A 12,808-nucleotide genomic window follows, 5' to 3' on the forward strand; every position below is an offset into this window, starting at 1 on the left:
GTGTGTGTGTGTGTCTGTGTGTCACAGTGTGTGTCACTGTGTGTGTGTATCTGTGTGTTACTGTGTGTGTGTGTCACTGTGAGTGTGTGTGTCTCTGTATGTCTCTGTATGTATGTGTGTCACTGTGTGTGTGTGTATGTGTGTCACTGTGTGTCTGTGTCACTGTGTTTGTGTCACTATGTGTGTGTGTGTGTCACTGTGTGTGCCTGTGTGTCTGTGTGTCACTATGTGTGTGTATGTGTGTCACGGTGAGTGTCACTGTGTTTGTGTGTGTCACTGTGTGTGTCACTGTGTGTGTGTGTGTGTTCACTGTGTGTCACTGTGTGTGTATGTGTGTGTCTGTGTGTCACTGTGTGTGTGTGTCACTGTGTGTGTGTGTATCTGTGTCACTGTGTGTGTCACTGTGTGTTACTGTGTGTGTATGTGACTGTGTGTGTGTGTGTGTCACTGGGTGTGCCTGTGTCACTGTTTGTATGTATGTGAATGTGTGTGTATGTGACAGTGTGTGTCACTGGGTGCGTGTGTGTGTGTCACTGAGTGTGTGTCTGTGTGTGCATGTGTGTCACTGTGTGTGTGTGTGTCACTGTATGAATGTGTATGTTACTAATTGCATATGCCAATTTGTGTGTTTTGTGTGTGTGTCACTGTATGTGCGTGTCATCAGGTGTGTGTGTTATTGTGTGTGTGAGAGTGTGTCAAAATGTGTGTGTATGTGTGATGGTGTGTGTGTGACTGTGCATGTGTGTGTGCATGTGTGTGTAGCATTGTGTGTGTGTCACTGTGTGTGTGTGTTACTGTGTGTGCGTCACTGTGTGTGTGTGATACAGTGTGTGTGTGGGTGTGTGTGTCACTATGTGTGTGTGTGTGTGTGTGTGTATCACTGTGTGTGTGTTACTGTGTGAATGTGTATGTTACTGATTGCGTGTGTCAATTTGTGTGTGTTTGTGTCACTGTGTGTGTGTGTCATTGGGTGTGTGTGTTATTCTGTGTGTGTGAGAGTTGTCAAAGTTTGTGTGTGTGTGTGTTTGTGTGTGTATGTGTGACGGTGTGTGTGTGACTGTGCATGTGTGTGCACGTGTGTGTAGCACTGTGTGTGTCACTGTGTGTGTGTGTCACTGTGTGTGTGTGATACAGTGTGTGTGTGAGTGTGTGTGTCACTGTGTCTGTGGCATTGAGTGTGTGAGTGTGTGTGTCTGTGTGTGTGTGTCACTGTGTATGTGCGTGTTTGTGTCACTTTATGTGTGTGAATGTGTGGGTCACTGTGTGCGTGTGTGTGTGTGTGTCTGTCACTGTGTGTGTGTCTGACACTGTGTGTGCGTGTTTGTGTGTGTGTGTGTCACAGTGTGTATGTGTCTGTTGCTGTATGTGCACGTGTGTGTGTGTCACTGAGTGTGTGTGTGTGTCACTGTGTGTGTGTGTCACTGTGTGTGTGTCACTGAGTGTGTGTGTCACTTTGTGTATGTGTGTGTGAGTCACTGTGTGTGTATGTGTGTCACTATGTGTGTGTCATTGAGTGTGTGTGTATCACTGTGTGTATGTGTATCACTGTGTGTGTATTTATGTGTATGTGTGTCACTGTGTGTATGTGTGTCACTGTGTGTGTGTGTGTGTGTCACTGTGTGTGTGTATGTGTCGCTGTGCGTGCACTCGTGTGTGTGTGTGTGTGTGTGTGTCACTGAGTGTGTGTGTCACTGTGTGGGTGTGTGTCACTATGTGCGTGTCTGTCACTTTGTGTGCGAATATCACTGTATGTGTGTGTGCGTGACTGTGTGTGCCACTGAGTGTGTGTGTCACTGTGTGTGTGTGTGTGTGTGACTGTGTGTGTGTGTCACTGAGTGTGTGTGTATGTGTGTGTGTCCGTGCGTCACAGTGTGTGTCACTGTGCGTGTCACTGTGTGTGTGTGTGTGTTCACTGTGTGTGTCACTGTGTGTGTATGTGTGTGTCTATGTGTCACTGTGTGTGTGTCACTGTGTGTGTGTGTGTCTGTATCACTGTGTGTGTCACTGTGTGTTACTGAGTGTGTGTGTGACTGTGTGTGTGTGTGTGACTGGGTGTGCCTGTGTCACTGCTTGTATGTGTGTGAGTGTGTGTGTGTGTGTGTGTGTGACAGTGTGTGTCACTGGGTGCGTGTATGTGTGTCACTGAGTGTGTGTCTGTTTGTGCATGTGTCACTGTGTGATTGTGTATGTTACTAATTGTGTGTGTCAATTTGTGTGTGTGTGTGTGTGTCACTGTATGTGTGTGTGTCATTGGGTGTGTGTGTTATTGTGTGTGTGAGAGTGTGTCAAAATGTGTGTGTGTGTGACTGTGTGTGTGTGACTGTGCATGTGTGTGTAGCACTGTGTGTGTGTCACTGTGTGTGTTACTGTGTGTGCGTCACTGTGTGTGTGTGAGATATAGTGTGTGTGTATGGGTGTGTGTGTCACTGTGTGTGTGTGTGCGTGTGTCACTGTGTGTGTCACTGTGAATGTGTATGTTACTGATTGCGTGTGTCAATTTGTGTGTGTTTGTGTCACTGGGTGTGTGTGCGTCATTGGGTGTGTGTGTTATTCTGTGTGTTTGAGAGTTGCCCACGTTTGTGTGTGTGTGTGTGTGTGACTGTGTGTGTTTGACTGTGCATGTGTGTGTGCATGTGTGTGTAGCACTATGTGTGTCACAGTGTGTGTGTGTCACTGTGTGTACATCACTGTGTGTGTGTGTGAGTGTATGTGGCATTGAGTCACTTTATATATGTGAATGTGTGTGTCACTGTGTGTGCGTGTGTGTGTGTGTGTATCTGTCACTGTGTGTGTGTCTGTCACCGTGTGTGTGTGTTTGTGTGTGTGTGTGTCACTGTGTGTATGTCACTGTGTGTATGTGTCTGTTGCTGTGTGTGCACGCGTGTGTGTGTGTCACTGAGTGTGTGTGTGTGTGACTGTGTGTGTGTCATTAAGTGTGTGTGTGTGACTGTGTGTGTGTCACTGTGTGTGTGTCACTGAGTGCGTGTGTCACTTTGTGTGCATGTGTGTGTGTCACTGAGTGTGTGTGTGTGTGTGACTGTGTGGGTGTGTCATTGAGTGTGTGTGTGTGACTGTGTGTGTGTCACTGTGTGTGTGTCACTGAGTGTGTGTCACTCTGTGTGTGTGTGTGTGAGTCACTGTGTGTGTGTGTGCCACTGTGTGTGTGTCACTATGTATGTGTGTATCACTGTGTGTATGTGTGTCACTGTGTGTGTGTATGTGTATGTGTGTCACTGTGTGTGTGTCACTGAGTGTGTGTGTCACTGAGTGTGTATGTCACTTTGTGTGTGTGTGTGTGTCACTATGTGTGTGTCATTGAGTGTGTGTATCAGTGTGTATGTGTGTATCACTGTGTGTATGTGTGTCACTGTGTGTGTGTTTATGTGTATGTGTGTCACTGTGTGTATGTGTATCACTGTGTGTATGTGTGTCACTGTGTGTGTGTGTGTCACTGTGTGTGTGTATGTGTCGCTGTGCGTGCACTCATGTGTGTGTGTGTGTGTGTGACTGAGTGTGTGTGTCACTGTGTGGGTGTGTGTCACTATGTGCGTGTCTGTCACTTTGTGTGCGAATATCACTGTGTGCGTGACTGTGTGTGCCACTGAGTGTGTGTGTTACTGTGTTTGTGTGTCACTGAGTGTGTGTGTATGTGTGTGTGTGTCCGTGTGTCACAGTATGTGTCACTGTGCGTGTCACTGTGTGTGTGTGTGTGTGTTCACTGTGTGTGTCACTGTGTGTGTATGTGTGTGTCTGTGTGTCACTGTGTGTGTGTGTCACTGTGTGTGTGTGTATCTGTATCACTGTGTGTGTCACTGTGTGTTACTGTGTGTGTGTGTGACTGTGTGTGTGTGTGTGTGTCACTGGGTGTGCCTGTGTCACTGGTTAATGTGTGTGAGTGTGTGTGTGTATGTGTGACAGTGTGTGTCACTGGGTGCGTGTGTGTGTCACTGAGTGTGTGTCTGTGTGTGCATGTGTGTCACTGTGTGTGTGTCACTGTGTGATTGTGTATGTTACTAATTGTGTGTGTCAATTTGTGTGTGTGTGTGTGTCACTGTGTGTGTGTCATTGGGTGTGCGTGTTATTGTGTGTGTGAGAGTGTGTTAAAATGTGTGTGTGACTGCGTGTGTGTGACTGTGCATGTGTGTGTGCATGTGTGTGTAGCACTGCGTGTGTGTCACTGTGTGTGTGTGTTACTGTGTGTGCGTCACTGTGTGTGTGAGAGATATAGTGTGTGTGTATGGGTGTGTCTGTCACTGTGTGTGTGTGTGTGTGTCACTGTGTGTGTGTCACTGTGTGAATGTGTATGTTGCTGTGTGTGCACATGTGTGTGTGTGTCACTGAGTGTGTGTGTGTGACTGTGTGTGTGTGTCATTGAGTGTGTGTGTGTGACTGTGTGTGTGTCACTGTGTGTGTGTCACTGAGTGTGTGTGTGACTGCGTGTGTGTGACTGTGTGTGTGTCACTTTGTGTGTGTGTATGTGTATGTGTGTCACTGTGTGTGTGTATCACTGTGTGTGTGTCAATTTGTGTGTGTTTGTGTCACTGTGTGTGTGTGTGTGTGTCATTGGGTGTGTGTGTTATTCTGTGTGTGTGAGAGTTGTCCACGTTTTTGTGTGTGTGTGTGTGTGACTGTGTGTGTTTGACTGTGCATGTGTGTGTGCATGTGTGTGTAGCACTGTGTGTGTCACAGTGTGTGTGTGTGTCACTGTGTGTGCATCACTGTGTGTGTGTGAGTGTATGTGGCATTGAGTCACTTAATATGTGTGAATGTGTGTGTCACTGTGTGCGTTTGTGTGTGTCTGTCACTGTATGTGTGTCTGTCACCGTGTGTGTGTGTGTGTGTGTGTATGTGTGACTGTGTGTATGTCACTGTGTGTATGTGTCTGTTGCTGTGTGTGCACGCGTGTGTGTGTGTCACTGAGTGTGTGTGTGTGTGACTGTGTGTGTGTGTCATTGAGTGTGTGTGTGTGACTGTGTGTGTGTCACTGTGTGTGTGTCACTGAGTGTGTGTGTCACTGTGTGTGTGTGTGTGAGTCACTGTGTGTGTCTGTGTGTGTATGTCATTGAGTGTGTGTGTGTGACTGTGTGTGTGTGACTGTGTGTGTGTGACTGTGTGTGTGTCACTGAGTGTGTGTGTCACTTTGTGTGTGTGTGTCACTGTGTGTGTGTCATTATGTATGTGTGTACCACTGTGTGTGCGTATGTGTATGTGTGTCACTGTGTGTGTGTGTATCACTGTGTGTGTGTGTGTCACTTTGTGTGCGAATATGTGTGTGTGCGTGACTGTGTGTGCCACTGAGTGTGTGTGTTACTGTGTGTGTGTGTGTGTGTTACTGTGTGTGTGTGTCACTGAGTGTTTGTGTATGTGTGTGTGTGTCCGTGTGTCACAGTGTGTGTCACTGTGCGTGTCACTGTGTGTGTGTGTGTGTGTTCACTGTGTGTGTCACTGTGTGTGTATGTGTGTCACTGTGTGTTACTGTGTGTGTGTGTGACTGTGTGTATGTGTGTGTATGTGTCACTGGGTGTGCCTGTGTCACTGGTTGTATGTGTGTGAGTGTGTGTGTGTGTGTGACAGTGTGTGTCACTGGGTGCGTGTGTGTGTGTCACTGAGTGTGTGTCTGTGTGTGCATGTGTGTCACTGTGTGTGTGTCACTGTGTGATTGTGTATGTTACTAATTGTGTGTGCCAATTTGTGTGTGTGTGTCACTGTATGTGTGTGTGTCATTGGGTGTGTGTGTTATTGTGTGTGTGAGAGTGTGTTAAAATGTGTGTGTGTGTGTGACTGTGTGTGTGTGACTGTGCATGTGTGTGTGCATGTGTGTGTAGCACTGTGTGTGTGTCACTGTGTGTGTGTGTTACTGTGTGTGCGTCACTGTGTGTGTGAGAGATATAGTGTGTGTGTATGGGTGTGTCTGTCACTGTGTGTGTGTGTGTGTGTCACTGTGTGAATGTGTATGTTGCTGTGTGTGCACGGTGTGTGTGTGTCACTGAGTGTGTGTGTGTGTGACTGTGTGTGTGTCATTGAGTGTGTGTGTGTGACTGTGTGTGTGTCACTGTGTGTGTGTCACTGAGTGTGTGTGTGACTGTGTGTGTGTCACTGAGTGTGTGTGTCACTTTGTGATTGTGTCACTATGTATGTGTGTATCACTGTGTGTGTGTGTATGTGTATGTGTGCCACTGTGTGTGTGTGTGTATCACTGTGTGTGTGTCAATTTGTGTGTGTTTGTGTCACTGTGTGTGTGTGTGTGTCATTGGGTGTGTGTGTTATTCTGTGTGTGTGAGAGTTGTCCACGTTTTTGTGTGTGTGTGTGTGTGACTGTGTGTGTTTGACTGTGCATGTGTGTGTGCATGTGTGTGTAGCACTGTGTCTGTCACTGTGTATGTGTCTGTTGCTGTGTGTGCACGCGTGTGTGTGTGTCACTGAGTGTGTGTGTGTGTGTATCACTGTGTGTGTGTGTGTCATTGTGTGTGCGTATGTGTGTGTTACTGTGTGTGTGTGTGTCGCTGTGCGTGCACTCGTGTGTGTGTGTGTGTCACTGAGTGTGTGTGTCACTGTGTGGGTGTGTGTCACTATGTGCGTGTCTGTCACTTTGTGTGCGAATATCACTGTATGTGTGTGTGCGTGACTGTGTGTGCCACTGAGTGTGTGTGTTACTGTGTTTGTGTGTCACTGAGTGTGTGTGTATGTGTGTGTGTGTGTCACTGTGTGTGTGTGTGTCACTGTGTGATTGTGTATGTTACTAATTGTGTGTGTCAATTTGTGTGCGCGTGTGTGTCACTGTATGTGTGTGTGTCATTGGGTGTGTGTGTTATTGTGTGTGTGAGAGTGTGTGTGTAGCACTGTGTGTGTGTCACTGTGTGTGTGTGTGTTACTGTGTGTGTGTCACTGTGTGTGTGTGTGTCACAGTGTGTGTGTCACTGTGTGAATGTGTATGTTACTGATTGCGTGTGTCAATTTGTGTGTGTGTGTGTCACTGTGTGTATGTCAATGTGTGTATGTGTCTGTTGCTGTATGTGCACGCGTGTGTGTCACTGAGTGTGTGTGTGTGTGTGACTGTGTGTGTGTGTATGTGTATGTGTGTCACTGTGTGTGTGTGTATCACTGTGTGTGTGTGTCACTGTGTGCGTGTATGTGTGTGTCACTGTGTGTGTGTGTGTGTTGCTGTGCGTGCACTCGTGTGAGTGTGCGTGTGTCACTGAGTGTGTGTGTCACTGTGTGGGTGGGTGTCACTATGTGCGTGTCTGTCACTTTGTGTGCGAATATCACTGTATGTGTGTGTGCGTGACTGTGTGTGCCACTGAGTGTGTGTTACTGTGTGTGTGTCTGTCACTGTGTGTGTGTCTGTGTGTCACTGTATGTTTGTCACTGAGTGTGTGTGTGTATGTGTGTGTGTGTTTGTGTGTCACTGTGTGTGTGTCACTGTGTGTGTCATTGTGTGTGTCTGTGTGTGTGTATGTGTGTCACTGTGTGTGTCACTGTGTGTGTGTCTCTGTATGTCTGTGTGTCACTGTGTGTGTGTGTTTCACTGTGTGTGTCACTGTGTGTCACTGTGCGTGTCTGTGTGTGTCTGTGTGTCACTGTGTATGTCTGTGTGTGTATCTGTGTGCGTGTGTGTGTCACTATATGTGTTACTGTGTGTGTGTGTCACTGTGTGTGTGTGTATGTCTGTGTGTGTATCTGTGTGTGTGTGTGTCATTGTGCATGTGTGTCACTTTGCGTGTGTCTGTGTGTCACTGTGTGTGTCTGTGTGTATCACTGTGTGCATGGGTCACTGAGTGTGTGTGTGTGAGTGTGTGTGTCACTGTGTGTGTGTGTGTGTCTGTGTGTCTGTGTGTGTGTCACTGTGTGTGTCACTGTGTGTGTCATTGTGTGTGGCACTGTGTGTGTGTGTCACTGTGTGTGTGTCACTGTGTGTGTATCTGTGTGCCTGTGTGTCACTATGTGTGTGTGTGTCACTGTGTGTGTGGGTCACTGTGTGTGTGTCACTGTGTGTGTATCTGTGTGTCTGTGTGTCACTATGTGTGTGTGTGTCACTGTGTGTGTGGGTCACTGTGTGTGTATGTGTGTGTCTGTGTGTCACTGTGTGTGTGTTACTGTGTGTGCGTCACTGTGTGTGTGTGTGAGATATAGTGTGTGTGTATGGGTGTGTGTGTCACTGTGTGTGTGTGTGTGTCACTGTGTGTGTGTCACTATGTGAATGTGTATGTTACTGATTGCGTGTGTCAATTTGTATGTGTTTGTGTCACTGTGTGTGTGTGCGTCATTGGGTGTGTGTGTTATTCTGTGTGTGTGAGAGTTGTCCACGTTTTTGTGTGTGTGTGTGTGTGTATGTGTGTGACTGTGTGTGTTTGACTGTGCATGTGTGTGTGTGCATGTGTGTGTAGCACTGTGTGTGTCACAGTGTGTGTGTGTCACTGTGTGTGCATCACTGTATGTGTGTGAGTGTATGTGGCATTGAGTCACTTTATATGTGTTAATGTGTGTGTCACTGTGTGTATGTCACTGTGTGTATGTGTCTGTTGCTGTGTGTGCGCGCGTGTGTGTCACTGAGTGTGTGTGTGACTGTGTGTGTGTCATTGAGTGTGTGTGTGTGGCTGTGTGTGTGTCACTGTGTGTGTGTCACTGAGTGTGTGTGTCACTTTGTGTGTGTGTGTGTGTGAGTCACTGTGTGTGTGTGTATGTTACTGATTGCGTGTGTCAATTTGTGTGTGTTTGTGTCACTGTGTGTGTGTGCGTCATTGGGTGTGTGTGTTATTCTGTGTGTGTGAGAGTTGTCCACGTTTTTGTGTGTGTGTGTGTGTGTGACTGTGTGTGTTTGACTGTGCATGTGTGTGTGCATGTGTGTGTAGCACTGTGTGTGTCACAGTGTGTGTCACTGTGTGTGCATCACTGTGTGTGTGTGAGTGTATGGCATTGAGTCACTTTATATGTGTTAATTTGTGTGTCACTGTGTGTGTGCATGTGTGTGTGTGTGTCTGTCACTGTGTGTATGTCTGTCACTGTGTGTGTGTTTGTGTGTGTGTGTGTCACTGTGTGTATGTCACTGTGTGTATGTGTCTGTTGCTGTATGTGCACGCGTGTGTGTCACTGAGTGTGTGTGTGTGTGTGACTGTGTGTGTGTCATTGAGTGTGTGTGACTGTGTGTGTGTGACTGTGTGGGTGTCACTGAGTGTGTGTGTCACTTTGTGTGTGTGTGTCACTGAGTGTGTGTGTGACTGTGTGTCATTGAGCGTGTGTGTGTGACTATGTGTGTCACTGTGTGTGTGTGTCACTTTGTGTGTGTGTGTGTGAGTCACTGTGTGTGTGTGTGTCACTGTGTGTGTGTCACTATGTATGTGTGCATCACTGTGTATGTGTGTCACTGTGTGTGTGTGTATGTGTATGTGTGTCACTGTGTGTGTGTGTATCACTGTGTGTGTGTGTCACTGTGTGCGTGTATGTGTGTGTCACTGTGTGTGTGTGTGTCGCTGTGCGTGCACTCGTGTGAGTGTGCGTGTGTCACTGAGTGTGTGTGTCACTGTGTGGGTCTGTGTCACTATGTGCGTGTCTGTCACTTTGTGTGCGAATATCACTGTATGTGTGTGTGCGTGACTGTGTGTGCCACTGAGTGTGTGTTACTGTGTGTGTGTCTGTCACTGTGTGTGTGTCTGTGTGTCACTGTATGTTTGTCACTGAGTGTGTGTGTATGTGTGTGTGTGTTTGTGTGTCACTGTGTGTGTGTCACTGTGTGTGTCATTGTGTGTGTCTGTGTGTGTGTATGTGTCACTGTGTGTGTCACTGTGTGTGTGTCTTTGTATGTCTGTGTGTCACTGTGTGTGTGTGTTTCACTGTGTGTGTCACTGTGTGTCACTGTGCGTGTCTGTGTGTGTCTGTGTGTCACTGTGTATGTCTGTGTGTGTATCTGTGTGTGTGTGTGTGTCACTATGTGTGTTACTGTGTGTGTGTGTCACTGTGTGTGTGTGTCACTGTGTATGTCTGTGTGTGTATCTGTGTGTGTGTGTGTCATTGTGCATGTGTGTCACTTTGCGTGTGTCTGTGTGTCACTGTGTGTGTCTGTGTGTATCACTGTGTGCATGGGTCACTGAGTGTGTGTGTGTGAGTGTGTGTGTCACTGTGTGTGTGTGTGTGTGTCTGTGTGTCAGTGTGTGTGTGTCAGTGTGTGTGTCACTGTGTGTGTCACTGTGTGTGGCACTGTGTGTGTGTGTCACTGTGTGTGTGTCACTGTGTGTGTATCTGTGTGCCTGTGTGTCACTATGTGTGTGTGTGTCACTGTGTGTGTGGGTCACTGTGTGTGTATGTGTGTGTCACTGTGTGTGTGTGTTACTGTGTGTGCGTCACTGTGTGTGTGTGTGAGATATAGTGTGTGTGTATGGGTGTGTGTGTCACTGTGTGTGTGTGTGTGTGTCACTGTGTGTGTGTCACTATGTGAATGTGTATGTTACTGATTGCGTGTGTCAATTTGTATGTGTTTGTGTCACTGTGTGTGTGTGCGTCATTGGGTGTGTGTGTTATTCTGTGTGTGTGAGAGTTGTCCACATTTTTGTGTGTGTGTGTGTGTGTATGTGTGTGACTGTGTGTGTTTGACTGTGCATGTGTGTGTGCATGTGTGTGTAGCACTGTGTGTTTCAGTGTGTGTGTGTGTCACTGTGTGTGCATCACTGTGTGTGTGTGAGTGTATGTGGCATTGAGTCACTTTATATGTGTTAATGTGTGTGTCACTGTGTGTGTGCATTTGTGTGTGTGTGTCTGTCACTGTGTGTGTGTCTGTCACTGTGTCTGTGTGTTCGTGACTGTGTGTGTCACTGTATGTGTGTCACTCAGTGTCACTGTGTGTGTGTCACTGCGTGTATATGTGTGTCACTGTATATGTGTCACTCTGTCTCACTGTGTGCGTGTCACTGTGTGTGTGAGTGTCTCACTGAGTGTGTGTCATTGTGTGTGTGAGTGTGTGTGTTGCTGTGTGTGTGTGAGAGAGTCACCGTGTGTGTGTGTGTGCATGACTGTGTGGGCCACTGAGTGTGTGTGTCACATTGTGTGTGTGTGTGTCACTGTGTGTGTGTGTCACTGGGTGTGTGTGTCACATTGTGTGTGTGTCACATTGTGTGTGTATGTCACTGTGTGTGTGTGTCACTGGGTGTGTGTGTCACATTGTGTGTGTGTGTCACTGTGTGTGTGCCATTGAGTGTGTGTGTATGAGACTATGTGTGTGTCACTGTGTATGTGTGTATCACTGTGTGTATGTGTGTCACTGTGTGTGTATGTCACTGTGTGTGTGTGTATGTGTGTCACTGTGTGTGTGTGTGTGTCACTGTGTGTGTGCCACTGCGTGTGTGCGTATGTTTCACTGTGTGTGTCATTGTGTGTGTTTGTGTGTCACTGTGTGTGTGTGTGTGTGTGTGTCACTGTGCATGTGTGTGTGTGTGTCACTGTGTGTGCATATGTGAGTGTGTGTGTGTGTAACTGTGTGTGTCACTGTGCATGTGTCTATGTGTTTGTAGCACTGTGTGTATTTGTGACTGTGTGTGTGTCACTGTGTGTGTGTCACAAAGTGTGTGTGTGACTGCCACTGTATGTGTGTCTGCGTGACTGTGTGTGCCACTTAGAGTGTGTGTCACGGAGTGTGTGTCACTGTGTGTGTGTCATGGAGTGTGTGTGTGTCACTGAGTTTGTGAATGTGTGTGTCACTGTGTGTGGGTGTGTGTGTCACTGTTTGTGTGTCACTCTTGTCACTCTGTGTGTGTGTGTCACTGTGTGTGTGGGTATGTCACTGTGTGTGTCACTCTGTGTGTGTGTGACTGTGTGTGTGTGACTGTGTCTGTGTGTGGGTCACTGTGTGTGTGTGTGTGTGTCTGTGTCACTGTGTGTGTGTGTCACTGTGTGTGCGTCACTGTGTGTGTGTATGTTACTGACTGCATGTGTCCTTGTGTTTGTGTGTGTCACTGGTTGTGTGTGTCACTATGTCTGTGTGTCACTGTGCATGTGTGTGTGTCATTGTGTTTGTGTGTGTGAGTGTCACTGTGTGTGTCACTGTGTGTGTGTGTGTGAGTGTCACTGTCTGTGTGTGCATGACTGTGTGCCACTGAGTGTGTGTGTCACTGTGTGTGTGTGTATCCGTCACTGTGTGTGTGTGTTTGTGACTGTGTGTGTGTCACTGTATGTGTGTCACTCTATGTCACTGTGTGTGTGTCACTGCGTGTATGTGTGTGTCACTGTATATGTGTCACTCTGTCTCACTGTGTGCGTGTCACTGTGTGTGAGTGTCTCACTGAGTGTGTGTCATTGTGTGTGTGAGTGTGTGTGTTGCTGTGTGTGTGTGAGAGAGTCACCGTGTGTGTGTGTGTGCATGACTGTGTGGGCCACTGAGTGTGTGTGTCACATTGTGTGTGTGTGTGTCACTGTGTGTGTGTGTCACTGGGTGTGTGTGTGTCACATTGTGTGTGTGTGTCACTGTGCGTGTGTGTCACTGGATGTGTGTGTCACATTGTGTGTGTGTGTCACTGGGTGTGTGTGTCACTAGGTGTGTGCGTATGTGTGACTGTGTGTGTGACTGTGCGTGTGTGTCACTGCGTGAATGTGTCAATTTGTGTGTGTGTCACTGGGTGTGCGTGTGTGTGTCACTGTGTGTGTGTCACTGCATGTGTGTGTGTCAGCGTGTGTCACTGTGTGTTTGTGTGTGTGTGTGTCACTGTGTGTGTGTCACTGTGTGTGTGTATGTGTATGTGTCACTGTGTGTGTGTCACTGTGTGTGTCTCACTGTGTTTGTGTCATTGTGTTTGTGTGTGTGTGAGAGTCACCGTGTGTGTGTGTG

At 47.4% G+C, this 12,808-nt stretch overlaps 1 pseudogene; it reads left to right on the forward strand.

Annotated features, from left to right (window-relative positions):
* Window positions 1-1,539: 1,539 nt before the first annotated feature.
* The window catches only part of LOC139278106 (uncharacterized), a 30,057-nt pseudogene continuing 18,788 nt past the window's right edge, over window positions 1,540-12,808 (forward strand).

The sequence above is a fragment of the Pristiophorus japonicus genome, chromosome 13 (assembly GCF_044704955.1).
Source record: "Pristiophorus japonicus isolate sPriJap1 chromosome 13, sPriJap1.hap1, whole genome shotgun sequence".
NCBI classification, from domain to species: domain Eukaryota; kingdom Metazoa; phylum Chordata; class Chondrichthyes; family Pristiophoridae; genus Pristiophorus; species Pristiophorus japonicus.